This window comes from Hyaena hyaena, unplaced genomic scaffold (genome assembly GCF_003009895.1).
Source record: "Hyaena hyaena isolate Hyena2069 unplaced genomic scaffold, ASM300989v1 scaffold_0, whole genome shotgun sequence".
Classification (NCBI taxonomy): Eukaryota; Metazoa; Chordata; class Mammalia; order Carnivora; family Hyaenidae; genus Hyaena; species Hyaena hyaena.
Window position 1 is genome coordinate 4,462,731 of NW_024080632.1, and position 14,141 is coordinate 4,476,871.

General features: G+C 44.7%; 1 protein-coding gene across 3 annotated transcripts in view; it reads left to right on the plus strand.

Moving 5' to 3' along the window:
- Positions 1–14,141, plus strand: part of IFT81 (intraflagellar transport 81) — a 184,251-nt gene that overhangs the window by 78,037 nt on the left and 92,073 nt on the right. Inside the window, exon 1 of one of the 3 annotated variants that reach the window (XM_039219054.1) lies at positions 9,414–9,544. The exons of the other annotated variants lie outside the window; for them this stretch is intronic. The gene's annotated coding sequence lies outside the window, so the exon portion shown is untranslated. Of the gene's footprint in view, positions 1–9,413; positions 9,545–14,141 lie in introns of those variants that run through there. 3 annotated transcript variants of the gene reach the window in all.

Consider the following 14,141-nt stretch of genomic DNA (forward strand, 5'->3'; position numbering starts at 1 on the left):
AAATAAAACATAAAAAAAAAAAAATTAAAAAAAAAAAAAACAAAAAAAAACAAAAGTGAGGAACCTGTGTCAGGAACCAAGGTCAAAGACCAAATGTCAAAATAAGATGCTCTTAAGCATCCCTCTCAGAAAATGTCAAGGGTTTTAGGAGCCCTATGTCAGGAACTGGGAGAAGAGATGAAGTATATATATGCATTATATGCCACAGTGACGTAGTGTGACTATTCATTCCTCACGATAAAGATTTCCTAAAACACAGCCTCAGTCTCATGCTCTTGGCCCTGTCAAACTGACAGTACCTCATGTGAAAGATGTTGACTTGCTTTGACCCTTTTTGTTGAGCCAGTGATGTGGCATTCATCAGGGTGGACTCAGTCCAGCTCAAGAGCACCAAGTTACATGGAGAAGTCAATGGAATGGGGAGGGCCCAGGGCCAGTCACCACACTGAGGAGATGACGACATGGGATAGAACAGACACAGCGAACAGGAAGTGAAGGCTAGAGCCGAGGGGCAGGCCCGAGGCTGAGCTCATAGTCTCTTGAGGCCCCAGGAAGAAGGGGTAGGGTAAGGAGAGCACCCTAGTTCTGCTCACCTGCCAGAAGAGGGAGGGGGAGATTTCTGTACTTCTCCCTGCCAATTTCATTGCTTTTATCAGAATTCTTACTGTTCATTTTATCCAGTCAAACCTAATTTCCTTTGGCTCTCTCTCTCTCTCTTGCTTTTTTTTTTTTTTCTTTTCATACCCACCCCCATTTCCCTTATGCTTGGAACAGTCTCCCACTTAGCATCTGCCTGCCCAGTGCCTTGCCTTCCTTTACAATGCCACCTACCACTTAGTTTCTCTGATTAAGAAAGTTGAATAATCATACTTCTTTCCCCAAAGTACATTACTTAAATCCCAAATGTCCCTAGGGTTGCCATACATGATGAAAGGTCTCCGACTGACTGATTTTCTTTAAGGGAATTAAATGAGATTACTCAGTAAAAACACCATGCCTAGTACATAAGAATGTTCATTGAATTGTAGCTATTAATTAATGCTGGTATGTTGTTCATAATAGTAACAAGAAGAAGAAGAAGATATAGGCCCTGGGAAGACAAGAACAATCGGCCAGTGGTCTGGCTAACCTGGGCAAATGTCCATCCTCTTCCAATCAGCCGTGGTTAGGCCTACGAAGGGCCACTGATTTCAGGTTGAGTTAGAAGGAGGAGTTAAGCATGGCATAAAAATCTGTTAATTTCTGCTATAATCAAATCTTTGTATATTAGATTACTGAACCTGGGCATAGGCTATACCAATGTCCTTGTCTTAACCAGCACACTATCTATGTGTGCCCTCCTGCCACAGCTTATAACTTCATATCTGGGGTTGCAGTTATTCCTGAATACATTTCCTGTCTCATGGTCAACTGTGAGTTCTTGAAGCTAGCCTCCTCTGTTCCAGGCACAACCCAGATGCTTGGACAATGCTTGGTGGATGAGTGGATGGATCACTGGATGGATGGATAATGAAAGAAATAAGATAATACACATCCTTCTGAACCCTGAGCCCCAAAGTAGCAGCCTGTGCTTCTACAGGCCTTTCTCATAATCCTTTCCCTTTTCTTTTGTTCATTCATTCAGACAACAAATGTTTACTGAGCACCTCCATGTGCAAGGGTCTAGAAATCCTATTAACCTCCTACAATACCTAGATCAACCCCCAAGACAAAGAGTTGTCTGACCCAAAATATCAATAGTGCTGAGCCAAGAAATCCTAGTCAATACAGTGCTAGCATCTAAGCTGTAAATTCAACTGTAAACTGTGAAATCAAGGACCAGAGTATAAGGCACATAGTAGGTGCTCAAAGAACATTTGTTAACCACATGAATGAATGAATGGTATCTCCTATTTGTAATTTGGCCGAGTGCCTGGTATGGGGCTGTGTCAGAGTAGCTGTTTTGTAAATGGTTATTGACCTGTTCCTGTAAATGTCCCCCGCTGAAGAGCCACCTGTGCAGCAGCTGGGGATGATGTTCTCCTGGCTGGGGGACAGGATGGCTTCATAGCTGTGGTCTGGGGTTCCCATTAATTGCTGTGGGAAGCCACAAAGCCGAGGAGCAGACAGTGTTTCTCTACATTGTGATAGATTCATGGTCTCTTTTCCTGTCCCTCTTCTTCCTTTCTTTTTTAAAATTTTTAAATGTTTATTCATTTTTTGAGAGACAGAGAGAGACAGAGTGTGAGAGGCAGGAGCAGAGAGAGAGGGAGACACAGAATCCAAAGCAGGCTCCAGGCTCTGAGCTGTCAGCACAGAGCCCAACACAGGGCTTGAACTCATGAACTGTGAGATCATGACTTGAGCCAAAGTCAGACCCTTAACCGACTGAGCCATCCAGGTGGCCCATGTCCCTCTTCTTTCAAACTCTCAGAGAGAAGGTTTAAAAGGCTCAGCCCAGTGAGATCCTGTGAATTAACTCCTCGGGAAAGGGAGGAAGAAATGAGCCTAGACAGAGGGTTATTGTTAACACATTTGAGGATCAAGAGCCCGTTAGAAGAGGAGATGGGGTGGAGTTTGGGAGACAGGACTCTTCTTCCCCACGTCCTTCCTAATTCATTTACACAAGTATTTCCTGAGTGCCAGAGACTCTTTTTTTTTTAATGTTTTATTTATTTCTGAGAGTGAGCGAGCTAACAAGCGAGCGAGCGAGAGAGAGAGAGGGAGAGACAGCGTGAGCAGGGGAGGGTCAGAGAGAGAGGGAGACACAGAATCTGAAGCAGGCTCCAGGCTCTGAACTAGCTGTCAGCACAGAGCCCGACGCGGGGCTCGAACCCACGAACCGTGAGAGCATGACCTGAGCCGAAGTCGGACGCTCAACCGACTGAGCCACCCAGGCACCCCCATCAGAGACTCTTTAGGGATGTGTGAGTTAATAGAAGAAACTCAAATACCCATCCTCTTGGAACTTATATTGTAAGGAAACAGTATGGACAAATGATAAGTAAATCAGATATATAGTGTGTGAGAGGGTCATGTGCCTGATGGAGAAAAACCGTGCAGGGTAGGAAAATAGGATTGCTTTGGGATTGAACTTGTTGGTTAAATCAAGGTGAAATTGACATAACATAAAATTAACCATTTTAAAGTGAACAATTCAGTGGCATTTAGTACATTCACAATGTTGTGCAAACACCACCTCCATCTAGTTCCCAAATATTTTCATCACCAGAAAGAAGACCCCACATGGATTAGGAGTCACTCCCCATTTCCTTCTCCTGCCCCTTCAGCCCCTGGCAACCACGAATCTGCTTTCTGTCTCTACGGATTTACCAGCCCCTGGTAACCACTAATTTTCTTTCTTTGTGGATTTACCTATTCCGGGCCTGTCAAATAAATGGAATCATATGCTGTGTGGTCTTTTCTTTCACTCTGCATCATGTTTTCAATGTTAACTCCTGTTTTATCATGTATCAGTTCATTCCTTTTTATGGCTGAATAATATTCTGTTATATGGTGAGATCACATCTGATATATCCATTCATCAGCTGATGGACATTTGGGTCACTTCCACCTTTGGATATTGTGAATAATGTCACCATAAAATTTCTGGTACAAGTAGTTGAGTTCCAGTTTTCACTTTTTTTGGGTAACAACCTAAGACTGGAATCCCCAAACTGTTTTCCACAATTGATGTACCATTTAATGTGCCTACCCACAGTTTACAGGGTTTCCAGTTTCTCCACATCCTTGCCAACACTTAGTATTTTCTATTTAGTAAATAATAGCCATCCTAGTAGTAAGAGCTTGAATCTGGTGACGTTTTGATTTGCATTTCCCTATGCAAGTCATTAGGTGAGCATTTTTTGTGTTCTCATTGGACAGTTGTATATCTTCTAAAAGAGATGTCTCTTTAAGTCCTTTGCTCACACTTGCATTGGATTGTCTTTTTGTCATTGAGATGTATGAGTGGGGGTTGGCCTCTTAAATAAGGTGGTTGGAAAAGGCCTGAGAAGATGACTTTTAAGTGAAGACCCAAAGAGGTTGAGGGAGTGAGCCACTGGAATGGCTGGCAGAGGGAATGGCAAGTGCAAAGGCCCAGAGGCAAATTATTTTCACTTGTCTGTAACTGTTCTCTGGTCTGCAAATGGGGAAAAATAAGATTGTGAAGACAATATCACATAGAATATTAACAAATTATCAACATCAGGGAAAATAATTGTTATATACTTCACAGTGTTCTCACAAGAATTACATTAAATAATATACCCAGCCCAGGCCTGGCACCTAGTAGTGCTCAGAAATGTGGGGTTTGAACCCATATCAGAAGGACTTCAAAGCCTGAGGCCACCAGGAAGGAAGTGGTTTATAGGAGAGCCTGAGGGGTTTCATGGCTGGGAGACCTGCAGGCCCGTGTGAACCAGGCTACCATGTACTGTCCTTTGTACAGGAGGAATTCAGGTCTGAATGCCAGCTTTCACCAAGTGACATGAGGCAAATTTCTTAACTTCTTGAACATAGTTCCTTCATTTGTGCCTCGATAATCGTGGACAGGATTCAAGATCATATGTATCAATAGGAGATTGAACAGATATTGTATGTGAATGTCACCGGTATATGGCAGTTATTTAAAAAATTCTCTTGATTTCATCATGTGTCTTCCCAGCACATATACCATTTTCAAAAAACACAAAATTACCTTTAAATCATGTCTTCAGCATAAGTCGCCATGTTGTTTTGGTTTGTTTTGTTTGGCAGGTATAGACTGTGGGATTTGGGGTCTCAAGTGAGAGTTCAGTCCCAGTTCCTGCACTTCCTGGCTGTTGGACCTTGTGCCTATGTCTTAACCTCTCTGAACTTTAGTTTCCTAGCCCACCTTCCAAAGCAGTTGTAAGGATTCAAATCATTTCTGTAAAGTGCCCAGCATCCAATGAGGATTCTTGGCCTCGGGGCCAATGGTGGCTACTTTGAAAAGGTAAAGTCCAGGCAGTTTGGGTGGCAAAAGAAGAATAAGAGAGAAAAATCCCAAAGAGACTATCTAGAAAGTTCCTTAGAAGTCTAGCAAGAGTGAAACCATAATGGATGAACTTCCAGTCCTCCTCCTTCTCCCTCTAGAAAGAGCTGAGAGTCAGGAATCCCAGATGCTGCATCCAAAGATAACTCTGTGCCCTCTGGCGAGTCCCTTACCTTCTGGGCACCTTAGTTTCCCAAGGGTCCTTCTCCAGGGACCCTCTCCTCTCTGTAACCACTGCAGCACCGCTTCTGACCAGCAGAGGGCAGCGATGCCCCAACATTCACTGTGGAGTCAGCGCCTCCCAGTCTAATTTTGTTTGCTCTGTTGCTATTGTCTGACTCCAGACAATAGTAATAGTGGTATGTTTCTCTTTTTCAAAGAGCCTTATTTTATCCCTCAGTGCACAGTCAGAAGGAGGTCTTGCCACAGGATACAGATGAGGAAACAAAGCTCAGAAGCATAAGAAATTTAACAAGGCCCTATAGAAACAATTGACTGAAAATTTGGTCACACCACATCCTAAATTTAGACTGTTCCAATTCTGAGGATGCATTGCAGTATGTCTGATCTGCTTAGTGTAGATCATCCGTTTTTTACTTTATGTTTCATGAAGTATTTTCTGATCCTTAATGTCAAGGGATCCTCATCTTGTTCTCTCCAGTGTACAGTTGAGCAAATGGAGGCTTCTAGAGGTTATGCCATTTGGCTTAGCACTTCCTTAATCAGCTCCATCTTAGAGGCTGTTGGGTAGACTCCCAGAAATGTTAGCTTACAAAGTACAAAACTTGGTGTTTCGCAGCAGTTTTCATGTGATGGGACATAGTTCTGGTCCAAATATTGTTTCTTGTTAGCAAAAGGTATTAGGCCCTTTTCTCTGTCTCAGCATGGTGCTTAGCAATTCCATGTGGAACTGGAATAGCTGTAGATTGACAGTGGTACTCATAAGGGACTATTAAATGATATACTTGTCCCCAACTCCAGATTTTGATATCCATCCCCAACCAATGAGAGAATTCCTGGGATTTTTTTTTTTTTTTTTTTTTTTTGCTTATTTTGTTTTAAGTAGGTTTACGCCCAGTGCAGAGCTCAATATGGGGCTTGAACTCATGACCCTGAGATCAAGACCTGAGCTGAGCTAGACACTTGACCAACTAAGCCTCCGAAGAGCCCCGAGCATCCTGCTTTTGATGGCTGTTTCATTTGTATGTTTTGCAATATCTTTAATAGACTCTTGGGTTGGTTAAGATGCTGTAACAGAAAGGCACAACTCAAATTAGCTTCAACACTTAAAACGGTAAGGAAGATTTTACTTCAGATAACAAGTAAATTCTAAGATGGCTCATGAAGCAACTCAACAAATTAGTAGACTTATCCTCCCCAAAATGTCAATAGTGCTGAGGTTAAGAAACCCTGAATTAGGCCAGATAGGATTCACCCTCTACAGCAGGGGTTGGGGCTGGGGTCTACTTCAGTGAGTTACCTGGCAGTGAAGAAGAGGCAGAAAGACACCAAACACAACTGCGTTTCTAGAGTCTGAAAGAGGAAAGGAGGACTGGCTTTTAGGAAGGAAATCAACAGTCTGTTATAAACCCTGATGCTGTTAACTTAGCTCTCAAGGAGCTCAGACTGACTCTTATACTGAGTGCACCCTGCTGTTGGGAGTTAGGAGAATATAAGAGAATCAGTACTTGGCCTTTACTCTCATCTTGCTTATAGTCCAGCTGTTTATTTTTATTTACTTAGTTATTTTAAGCTTATTTATTTAATTTTGAGAGAGAGAGAGAGAGAGAGAATGCATGAGCAGGGGAGAGGCAGGGAGAGAGAGGATCCAAAGCAGGCTCTAAGCTGCCAGTGCGGAGCCCAATTTGGGGCCGGAACTCACAAACCATGAGATCATGACCTGAGCCAAAATCAAGAACCAGACCCTCAACCGACTGAGCCACCCAGGCACCCCTATAGTCCAGCTGTTTAAACCAGACTTGTATTACTTCCTTTTTCACTATTATCATTTTTTAAAAATTTTTAATGTTTTATTTATTTCTGGGAGAGAGAGAGGGACAGCATGAGCAGAGGAGGGTCAGAGAGAGAGGGAGTCACAGACCGGAACAGGCTCTAGGCTCTGAGCTGGCAGTCAGCACAGAGCCCGATGCGGGGCTCAAACCCACGAACCGCAAGATTACCACCTAAGTGAAAGTCGGACGCTTAACCGACTAAGCCACCCAGGTGCCCCAACTATTATCATTTTTTAAAAAATTGTAGACAATACTGAAAGGAATCAAGAAGAGCCAGAATCACCAATAACCAGACAAGGTAGCTACCACTAATGTTTTTGTTTATTTTCTTCTAATGTAGACCCTGTTTTCTAATTGTTGATTTCATGCACATTGTTTCCTCATTCATTCATTCAACAACTATGGAGGTGAGTGCTGGTGTTCGTGATTCAGATTCTCACTGTAGAGAGACACAATTTCATTATAACCCACGGTGGTTGAATAGGGGAGGCTTGATCTGGGTTTGACATCCACTTGAGTAGGAAAGAGCATATGAAGATGGGAATGAGAGGAGGTGAGTGTCCCAGGAACAAAGGCAGAGAAGGTAGGGGTAGAAGGGAAAACTGGTGCATACTGGAAGGCCCGTGGGAAGGAGTCCATGGCAGGGAAGATTCTCGGTGTGATAGACATGCCTGTCTGGCATTCATCCCCGCGTCTGATAACAGCATGCAAATTTACTTTGGGGGAGTCATTACTTCTCCACTGTCATGCATCAGATCTTGTTTGGGTGTAGCTAACCACCTTCCCTTTGGCGGTGGTCACATGACCGAATCTGGACAATCAGCACACCATATCCCTTTGGATATGATTGGCTCCCCGGTGCATAACTAGAGTATGCTAATCGGCACCAAGGAGACTATTCCATTTGCTGGCACCATCTGGAAGGAGAAGCTCTCTTTCTGTTGGATTTGAAGCTAGGATGAGACCTTGAACTGCTGGTAGAAGTCTTGCCACCATGGGTGGAGGGCTATATGAAAACAAAGCCGATGGAATAAGGAGTAAAACCGAGAGAGAAGGATTGATGGAGTTCTGTGGACAATATTTGAGCCCCCAGATTCCGTTGTGCTTGGTCCTATGGCTCCTTTGGATTGTCCAGTTATATGAGCTAATAAATTTCCTTTTGTTTTTAAAGCCAGTTTCAGTTAACTTTCTTTTGCAACTGAAAGTTCTAATACACTTTGCAGCCTAGAGTAACGGAAGAAGTATCAACTCAGGGTCAGTAGGACTTTGCTTCGCCACTAACCAGCTGTGTCCTTGGACAAACCACTTCATCTCTCTAGGACTCAACTCCTTTCTGAAATGGAGGAAATAATATATGCCTCTTGGGTTCTTGTTAGAAGTGAATGACAGTGCTCTGTGCACTAAAAGGAAACAAAAATGTAGAGGATTCTTATGTAATTGCAGGGATAATTTTAGGAAGGAAATTCCAGAAGGGCTTAGAAGGCTGGCAAGGTAAACTTGGATGCTGCAAGTGCCAGGTGGCGATCTAAGTCAAGTGAAGTGGGATCAGGCGCAAGAAAGATCATAGACCTCCTGGTCTCCATTTCCCCCTTTTATAAATACATGAGAACAGGAATATTATTCTAAGAAAAATGGCAGTGCATGAGCTTCAGGATCGCAGATGATGGGGTGTGGGAACTGTGGAAAACTGGACAGTGCATGTCCCATCTGAGGGAGCAGTCTCTTCTCAGTCCTGGCCAGCCTGCCACACAGTATATCCAGGTTTCCTAAATTTTCAAGGGAACCCAGAAATCCAAACAGCCTGAATAAATAGAATTGAGACACATATGCTTTGACTGCCCTCATCTTGAAATGTCTCAGTTTTCAAATGTTGGTTCCTTCTATCGGTTTGTTTGTTTAGCACTCTGTAAATCAAACACAACTTTCCTACCTCTCAAACTTAGCCCTCAGAATGCTCGTTTGTTGTCCCTTCTGTAGGTGCCCAGATGAATCTCCATTGGAAGAATGAGAGGGTGGTTAGCAGGGAGATATCTGTACAAGACCAAGAGATAGGCAGAAAGTTCACGCAGGAGGACCTCGATCTTCTCTTGAAAAGCAGCTCCATAAATATTCATTCAATTCTCACATCAGCCCTATGGGATAAGACGGGTTGGTTCCATTGTGCAGATGGAGAAAATGAGGCTCAGGGAGTGCCCACATCCACAGGCTACAAGGTAGCCCCTCAAGGCAGCACTCCTTACCTCCTTGCTGGTGGTACCCAAGGAGGAGATGACTTTGAAGTTCACTAAGATGCCCAAGGTACCCCAAGGAAAATGGACCCTTTGGCTTAAAGGATGCCAGCCTGGCTTTGGAACCCACTATATCTCCAGTACGTTTAGATCTCCTTGCCTTAAAGTGAACGTGAGTACCGGGCAGCACTTTTCTGATGATGTGGCAGCTACAGAGTGTACTGTTCAGAAGTCCTTCAGGAGAGTCGGCTGCGAAGAACATCGTTGACTAACAGCCCTGGGTTCTGCCCTCTGGCTCTGCCAAATTCACAGTAAGGCTCTATTTCCCTCTGGGGCTGAGCACAGTGGGACTGTTATCTCCTATCAAGGAAATCGGGTTTCACATTGTAACTGTGATGTCCATGGGCCCTGGAACCAGAATTATCAGGGCGTGAGCCCTGCTTGCCAGTGGTCTAACCGTTAGGAAGTTTCTTAACCGACTCTGAGTCTCTACTTCCTCATCTGTTGAATCAGTGATTCTCAGCCAGGAGCAATTTTGTCCCCCCAGGGACATTTGGTAGTGTCTAGAGATGTGTTCGGGTAGTGACAATCGGAGGAATGAGAGGGAGAGGGGGTTACTGCCACTGACACCATGTGGCAAGACACCAGGGACATTGCTGAATATTCTACAGTGCACAGAGCAGCACCCCAGGCGTGCACGCGCCAAAGAATGATGCCGCCTTAAATGTCCATAGTGCTGGGGTTCAAAAACTTTGGGTCAAATGGAGATGGTAATGGTAGCTAATTCAAAACGCTGTTGTGACGGTCCTCTGGCCTCATGTTTCTAATAGCTGCCATTTCCACTTTCCCCCACCCACCTTTGGAAACTCCACAGGGCAGGGGCCAGATGATTCTAGATCAATGTTCTGTATCACCAATGACTAGAACATGGAAGAGGCTGAGTAAATTATTATGAATTGAAATATTTGCGAGTACAAATCAAAAAATGCTAACTACCAAGATCATCATCATCATCACCCACTATCAACAGTCTTCCCAGCCCCTGGCTCGGTGCCTGGGGCATAATTGGTGCTCTATATTTATTGAACAAATGAACGAATGAGTGAACGAATGAATGAAAGAATGAGAATTGAAGGCATATTTACTCATTAGCCACTAATTTATGTACTTTGGAGAGATATTGGAAACTCTTGGGAAAGACGCCCAGTCTTTCCCTTTTTATTTGCAAAGAGGAGTTTTGTTCATCAAAGAAACGACTTGAAAGGGGGGAGACCTCTGCCAAGCCAGAGTCAGGGGGCCTGAGTCAAAGTCATGTAGAGTTTAGGACGCACATCTTGCTCGGCTTAGGCAAAAAAGGAAAACGGGCCAGGCTTTGTGCAAACTCCCTGTGAAACAAGAGCTGTTTTCAGGGCCCAGGAACACGCTCTGTCCCATGTTTAATTTCTTCCATCTGTCTGGTATCTGACCTCTGCTGCACTCTAAGGCATTGCCACACATTGTCTGCGCGCGTTCCCATATAAGGTGATCTCTCTCTCTCTCTTTCTCTTCCTCTCTTCGCTCTCCCTCTCTTTCCAGGGGTTGGCCGGCAGCAGCACTTGCTTCCTCCACCCTGCTCTCCCTCTCTAGGCCTTCCCTGGCAGGCTCTGCTGTGAGGATGGATGGCTGGAGAGCGGGAAGGGGCAGGGGGCTGCCAAGGAATGTGGCAGGTTTATTTTTGTTCGGGCTGCATTCTTTGCCAGGCCTGCAGGCCCCAGCCACTTGGGGATGTCACATGCTGATAAGACAGTGGGGGTGACTGAGAGCTGTGGCTCAAATCTGCAACACCCCAGGTGTGAGCCGTCGTCACGAAGTGGGGGGGAGGGGGGTGGGCAGGGACTGTGAGGTCATGGGACTCACCTTTTCCCACTGCCTGGGTCTGGTTCCCAGAAAGACAAGTTTGATACTTCAGGGAAGCAATTGTAGGAATTGAGATCTGTAACCATTTAGACTGATCTCTGGGTAAAACCCAATGTTCGCCTCAGAGTGGAGCAGAGCCAGGTCAGGGTGAAGTTATTAGCTGTGTGACCTTCAGCAGGTTGCCTGACCTCTCTGACTCTCAGTTTCCTTATCTGTCAAAATAGTATCAACAGATCTCGATACTATTCTAGTATCATAGTGAAATGTAAACTCGGAAAGGGCAAGGATTATCGTCTCTTGTGTTCACTGCTGTTCCACCAGCAGCTAGACTAGTGCCCATCACAAAGTAGGGGCTCAAATAAGTGTTGAATGAATTAAATGCTTTAGGTGCTCAGCACCCGATAACTGATAGCTGTTGCTACCTATTTAACAGCAACAGATTTTATTAGGCACCTATTAAGTGTCAGGCCCTGTTGGGTGCTGGGGATGTAGCAGGGACAAGATAGACAAGGTCCTTGCCCTCAGAGAGGTTATATTCTAATGGGAGAGATATGCAATCAAATATATTGAGTTCAGAGAGTACCAAGTGCTATAGAAGAACCTTAAAAAGGGATGCAGAAGACATATGTTTTTCAAACCTTTTGATATGACTCACAGCAAGAAATATGTTTGTCTTGTGACCCAAATAACACACATGTATTTTTATTCAACTGAAACAAAACCTTCACAAAACAATCATGGTAGATTGTCTGCAGAGATGTGTGCCAACCATTTAGAAAGCATTGTTCCTGGTATGTACATGCCACTCCCTGACCCAGTGGTAGAGTCTGTTTCTTCTTTCTTTGAATCAGGGAGGCTCTTTGGACTTGCTTTGACCCACAGAGAGCAACAATAATGGCACTGCTGTTCTGGGTCTGTGCTAAATTTAAGAGGCCTGCCTGGTGGCTCTCACTTTTATGCTCTTAGTCCCCTGCTGTCATGCAAGGAGGGCAGGTGAGGCCCCTACATGATGACAGACCACAGGGGGACAGAGCGTCCACGTAAAAGAGAAATGGCAGCCGGAACCGAAGCCTGAAGAGGAAGGAGGCCCTCTTGGGTGTTCGAGCCCCAGAGGAGCCCCCAGCTGAATTCTGCCACAAGTCAACCCCAGCACATCCCACATGGAGCAGAAAAACTGCCCAGCTGAGCCTGGCTGCCCCGCAGACGTGTGGAGGGAAAGCGTTGTTTTTAAGCCAATAAATTTGAAGTGCTTTGTGACACAGAAAAAATATCTCTGACACAGAAATGTTTACATTATTCTGTGTGATATTTTCTATTCCACTTCATTTCCTCCTCCTGAATGAGGAGGCGGAGCCAGGCCAGGGAAGATCTGGGTGAAGAACAGCCAGGGGCCAGGGCGGGGCAAACAGCAGTGCCAGGGTCTTGAGGCTGGGAAGGCTTTGGTGTGTGTGAGGCCAGTCGTTGGGGAGTAGAGAGAGAAGGCAAGGCTGGGATGAAATCAGGCCTCACGCCACACAGTGCTGGGACTTCAGCTGAAAGGCGCAAAGACGGCCTGGAAGACTTACAGTGGACGGTCACTCCGCAGGCCCCTGACTCCCCCATCCTTTCTTTGTGATTCAGGTGAGATTCACATTGTATAAAATTAACCTCTTTAAAGGAAACGATTCGGTGACATCTAGAACATTCACGATACTGTGCACCCACCACCTCCATCTCCAGAAGATTTCCATCACCCCAGAAGGAAATCCTGTACTCATTATGCACGTGCCCCACATTTTCCCCTCCCCTCAGCCCCTGGCATCACCAGTCTGCATTCTGTCTTTATGGATTTGTCTCTTATAGATATTTCTCATAAATTGAATCATATGGTATGTGGACTTTTGTGTCGGGCTTCTTTGACTCAACAAAAGGTTTCCAAGGTTCATCTATGCTGTAGCAGCTGTCTGTACTTATTTCTTTTTTTATGGTTCAATAACATTCTGCTGTATATTTATACCACAGTTCGTTTTGCCATTCATCCATTTGCCCATCATTTCGGTTCTGTCATTCCATCTATAGCACTCTTATAGACTTGGACTTGACGTCATCAGCCCAAAAGGGAGAAAAGTTCTTGGCAACATGAAGGAGAAGGCCAGTTTGTGCCCTGCTGATCTTGGCCTTTACTTGTCCCTTCCCATCAACCTTTTCCTGCGTGATTTGGAGCTTCCTGATGGCCTCAAATGCAGCTCCACTGCTAGTTACCCTTAAATACTCCCCCTGAATTCTATAAATACACCAACATTCAGCTGGGAAAAAAAGAACTTGAAAGGCATTTGAAATGAAAATATACTTTTTTTTTTTTCCCATCACGGAACGAGTGTTTTCTCTCTGTCTTCCCCCTCTGTGATTCCAGGGTAAGCACTTGGATTTTAAGCCATTAGCCCTAGCTGGGTAAGAAAAGACTTTCTCTGGCAAGCCCTTGTAGGCAGAGAAAGCCAGACGGCCTGTTAACACTAGCCCTCCCACACAGAAAATCCCTTTGCCTCCTGCTTCAGTGGCCTGATTTATGGTCCTTCTTTCAGACTCCACTGAGCCGGTTTTGAGCCAGTTTAATAAGTTGGTGAAAATCGCCTTGGGATCAGGCCGACCCATGTCTGAATCTTGGCTCAGCCAGCTACTAGGTATGTCACCTTGGGCCCTCTACTACCTCTCTAGGCCTCAATTTCCTTAATTATAAAATAGAAAAAACAATATTGTCTTTGCAGACTTGTTGTAAAGATCAAATGAGACGATGTGGATGTGGGCAGTGTGCTGAAATGAAATTAGGCCTAACTCCATGCCATGCCAGGGGAGCTTGGAGACATGGAGGTAGTTTGGTTGACCTCACCAGGCCTTTCCGCTCATCACTTGGATTGTATAATTCAATATAGAATTCAATGTATAATTCATTCAGTCTGCCCTTCCAGATCCTCATTCCACCATTTTCTTCCTGGTTCTGATTCTTGGGAGCCCAGTCTGCACTGATGACCTAAG